At 30.0% G+C, this 5,270-nt stretch overlaps 1 long non-coding RNA gene across 1 annotated transcript; it reads right to left on the reverse strand.

The window, feature by feature from the left end:
• Positions 1–381: 381 nt before the first annotated feature.
• On the reverse strand, positions 382–4,959 carry LOC133833892 (uncharacterized). The gene is made up of 4 exons (XR_009893194.1): positions 4,826–4,959; positions 4,654–4,706; positions 2,727–2,767; positions 382–2,174 (listed from the first exon to the last, which is right to left on the reverse strand). It is a non-coding gene; the product is annotated as an uncharacterized LOC133833892 (long non-coding RNA).
• Between the last annotated feature and the right edge of the window lie 311 nt (positions 4,960–5,270).

A 5,270-nucleotide genomic window follows, 5' to 3' on the forward strand; every position in this document is an offset into this window, starting at 1 on the left:
CTTTGCTAATGTTTTGGAAAGAACATAAAACTGTAATGTGTAAGTAGATCATATCGTAGATTGGCAAGTCAGTGTAAATCCTGTGCACTGACTAATCTTAGGACTAACTTATTTTGAACATATAATCATATTTATATTCCACTGTGATTACGTCACTATAAATAAGATTAGCTATATGCTCGGGATTTAATAGAAGTTTATATTAAACAAATAATCATGAAAGTAAAACATGTGAGCAAAGTGATTAACCAAGTCAAAAAATGATTTCTATTCTTTTATTGATAATAAAATGAGATTACAAAGAATTTGGGTTTTAATTAGGGCATAAAACCCCAATAGTAGGGCCTTAATAGATGTGCAAGAAGGTGAACTGAAGCTGTGAGTGCAAAAAGAGGAGGTAATATTTAATTTTTTTGCAGCAACAGAAATTCCAACTTGTTGTAGAGTTAAAGTGGTAAAACAAGGAGAGAACAAGTTGGAAGTCTCTAAGCAAAGATGTGTGGTTAAAACTGGAATGCGAAAAGGAGTCGTCCTTTTAAAAGGTTTTTCAGTGAAAGGATTCAGATGTTACATGAGCGGGGTAAAGTTCCATCAATTTCTAATCACCAGAAATGAGAGCCAATTCATGATACTATTGCTCTCAAGGATGTGAGGGGAGGACTTGATCCAAGTTGAATATGAAAGAAAACAAGCGTCCGGCTAAATGACGTTAGCGACAGCACGTTTGGAGGCATTCCAATCTTTTATTTGCATTTTATTTTTTTATTAGTTTTATTTAAGTTTTGGATTATGAACATTTTAATTTTAGTATTTTGTTTATTTATTTTTATTTAGTTTTAATTTCTATTAAATATGAGACTAATTTGAGTTGCAGCGCTACTTCGGGCTCCGACATAATGAATTATGGGCTAACCCGAGAAGTTTTCTTTTCCCATTTTTGATTCACCATCTTGATCCTATCATTTTAAGTAGTATGAGGTGTCACGTAAGTTTTTTTTTCCTTAGCTTTTATTTTAACATTGGAGACAATGTTTAGGTTAAGTTTGGGGGAAGGTATTTATTGTTTGTGTTAAGTTGTTTTTTTTAGTGTTAGTGTGTTTTGTCTAGGTTGTTTAGAGTGTTAGTTGAATCAAGTTGGCAATGATTAGCCAATGATAATATGATGGAATGATGTGTTGTATAAATTGAATGGGAATGAAGCTATAAAAATATGTGCTTGGTTGAATATTTCTTTCCATTTTTACTTGAGTCCACTTAAATAGTTGAGAGCTCAATCATGATTTTTAATAAATTTTGTGTAATTGAGAAATTTTTATGCCTACTGAATTTTGAAAATGAAAATAAATTATGAAATTTTTGTTATTCTAGAACTTGTTTGCTTGCTATTTGAGATGAAATCCTATATTATGCATGCTTAGGATGATGATTTAGGCAATTCTTTGAACCGATTGAGCATTTCAAGCCAACCTTTATGTATTAAATCCTTAGTTACTCAATTTTGAGCCTAATTTGATTCTTTTTGTTTGACATTTCTTTTGAGCTTATTTGAAACATTGTTATTTTTCCTTCCCTTTTATATACCATGAGCATATGAAAAGTGATTGGGGGATGGTTTGTAATGCGGTTTATATTTGGAAATTTGTGTCAATAGAAGAAGAAAAATTGAGAGAGAAAGAAAAAAAAGTATATTGAAAAGGAACTACACTCCAATTGAAAACACAAAGAAATAAGTTTGGGGGAGTGTAGTATCATTAGAAAAAATTAAAAGAAAAAAAATCAGTTGATGAATTTCTCTCAATGTAAGAAAAATTTGGGAAATTTGGGATTGTGTGTAAAGAACGCCCAAAACTAGTACTTAATGAAACATTAACATTTCGTTGGTTTTTAAAGGAAAGCCACTTATTATAAAGGTTTCAGTGTGTTCTTGCTTAAAACATGTAAGTTGGGCCCAATAGTTTTAAAAGAAAATATGGGTTTTTATGCAAAGTTCCAAAAAAAAAAACCAATAATTTAAGTCCCATTGATAAGTTTAAAAAGTCTCAAAAAACATAACATTATTAAAATGGCGTCTTTAAGTGATCGTTTTTCGTCCATAGGATGCCCCACGCCATACACACCAGGACGATAGAACTTCCCACATCACCACGCGTGCCATGGAGAAACCAATTTGCTACCTGGAAAGGAAAGTAAGGGGGTGAGCTAAAAGCCCAGTAAGGAAGTACAAACAATAAGCAAGTAAGATACAACAAATTACAAATACTATCGTTCATCTTTATACATCATAGCATCGTCGTAACAAACATCATATCATCATCATAACATAACATCATCATAACATAAACATCATAGCATCATCATATGATAACATCATCATAACATAAACATCATATCATCATCATACAGAATTCCTTGTGAACATGGTCCGCTAACTTCTCCATGCCACCCTTTGAGGTAAACAGGAGACTCTGGTCCTTGAATAACCTCGGCGCGTCCGCCCTTGGAGTTACGTCTTTATATCCTTAGTAACTTGGGTTACGTCTTCAAATCCTTAGCAACCCATTTTAATGTGTCGTGTTCATCACGCTAACATCCATTCATAACATAACATATTCATACAAGCCAACATATCATCACATTATGACATTCATAATTCATAGCATTTCATTCACACAACAATCTTACCATTCATAGCATAAACAATCATAAATTCTATCTAACTTCCTTACCTCAGGTCTGAGCTTAGTAAATTCACAACCTCTCCACGAGCCTATACCATAATCAAAACGACATTTCTTAGCTTCATAAAATTACTATTTTGCCCTTTCATACAACTCATGTGTGCATGGCCCATGCACACATAATAAGAGTTACACACACAACATGCAAATATACTTAATTACACATAAGACCATAAATGAATAATGCTCATTTTACCTACTTTGCATGCATGATCTTTCTATAAAAACCACATGGTTGAATAATAGACATAATTCTGGACATAAAAGTGTATTTACTGTAACATGCATACGTGGGAACGTTGCGTAATTGTGGCGTTTAAAAACGATAATTCTACATGTTTTTCTTCTATCGTTTTAAAATTAATAGACTTGTAACATGCTTTGCTTACCATTATTTATTTTCTTAAAATTTCTAGGTTGATTAAATCTCTCAAGACATTATTTTTATTTTAAAAATAATTTTATTTAGCTTAAGAAAAAATATGTGATGAATCCATTTATTATTTTCAAATTACAAAGAAATAACAAAGGCTTGGAATTTATTTAAAATACCTATGATTACCATGCTTCATTAGAAAAATCAATTTAATATTGGTTAATTGTGTTACATAAATGATGTGAGAAAAATATATTTTAAGTGTGGAAAAATATATTTTATTTGAATTATTTTAAGGCTTAGTTTTTATGTAACATAAATTCATAAGTGACAATTAAATAATCATTTTAAACCTCTTAAACTAAACTTTCAGCCACCATTTTATTTCTTTAAAAATCACAAATAAATTGAATTCAATATTTTTCTTAATCAAAATAAAGAAAAATCATAACTATTAAAATATACACTCATACCATATTAAAAATACTATTTTTAATATTACCATAATTTAGGGTATTAATTTTATTTCAAATACTAATCAAATTCATTTTATTGAAACACACTTCACATTTTTTTTAACAAAAATTTCAGCAATCATATTTATTATCAAAAATCACCATATTGAATTTAAAACCTCATATTTTTCTAAAAATATAATAAAAATTATGTAGGTATTTACTTGAGTAAAATATCATTTTATTGTGACTTAAAATACCCTTTTTAATTTCATAAAATCAACATAGTATTAAGGACATTACTTATGTATGCAAATCACTTTTTCACCAAACTTTTACCCAATTATTCACAAAAATCAGCAAGCATAATTACTCATGAAATTCATCTTTTATCTCATGGCTTTCAAAAATTTCACATAAAATCATACATGTCCAATAAACACAATAACTCACAAATCCTATCATGCTCTTATTATACAAATAATTCTAAGAATATCACTAACACATATTCATATGAAACCTTATTCTATTCTAATGAATTTATACATGAAATCCAACAAAACAATAATAACTATATTATTACATAAACACCATTATTCATATATGCCTTTATATTAAACCTAACATGTTTCTATCATTATTTTCATGCAGACCATAATTTATTTCTTCACAATATCATATACATCCTATCAAAATTTCATGGATCCAATTAGCAAGATTCCCAATTATCATTATACCCAAATTACATAGGTCCTAAAACATGGATCTAACATATTGAAGATCACAAAACATAAAACAAAATATAAAGGTGATCCTTAGATATGCCTAGGCCGAAATCTCCATATATGCATTCATAAATTATCACTAATCATTATACATAGAAAGATCAACACCAAAACCATTTTATACACTAAACCATAATACCCTTCATGCAAGATCAAACAACGCATCATCAATAAGATAACAAGAACACAAAGTACATATTTTTCCTACACAAAACACAAATCCCCTTTTACCATAGTCCCCCTAATAATTTTACTCATCAAAACCAATAACCACAAAATTTAGGGAGGGATTTCAATACCTCTCTTGATAGAAATCAAGAATCCAATCTAGAAGCACCTCCTTGCTCAAACCCTAGGGGTTGTATTTTTTTGAATATCAAGATGGAGAAGAAGATGAACAAAAGTTAGAGACAACCCAAATCAAAATACTAGATTTAACATAAGGAATCTTAAAACAAACAAGAGCCTTACCCTAGCTTGAACCCTTCTTCTTCTTCTTCTTCTTCTTCCTTTCTTTCTTCTCCTCCTTATCTCTAGAAATGGCAGCCCCTTCTCTCTAGCACGCCACTCTCTCTCTCTCTCTATCTTCTCTCTAGGTCACAGCCAAATGGCCTCTTTTCCTTCATGTCTCCTTTTTAATTCCTATTTTCCTCATATAGCCTCACCAAAATAGATGGTAATTTCCCTAATCCACTCATCTAATTAAGCCTAAAAATCCTTTATAATAAAGAGTAATTTAATTGAATTAAAATTGTCAAATTTCCCTTACCTAATATTAGCTATAATTCCCCCAAATCATGTCTAATTAATTGAAAAAAAATAATATATATATATATAAAGGAAATAAGCCATTTGCTTTTCCTACACCCAACCGTCCATCACCTTTCCCTTTTCCTCTTTTTTTTTATTTTTTTTA

Source organism: Humulus lupulus, chromosome 5, assembly GCF_963169125.1.
Source record: "Humulus lupulus chromosome 5, drHumLupu1.1, whole genome shotgun sequence".
Lineage (NCBI taxonomy): Eukaryota > Viridiplantae > Streptophyta > Magnoliopsida > Rosales > Cannabaceae > Humulus > Humulus lupulus.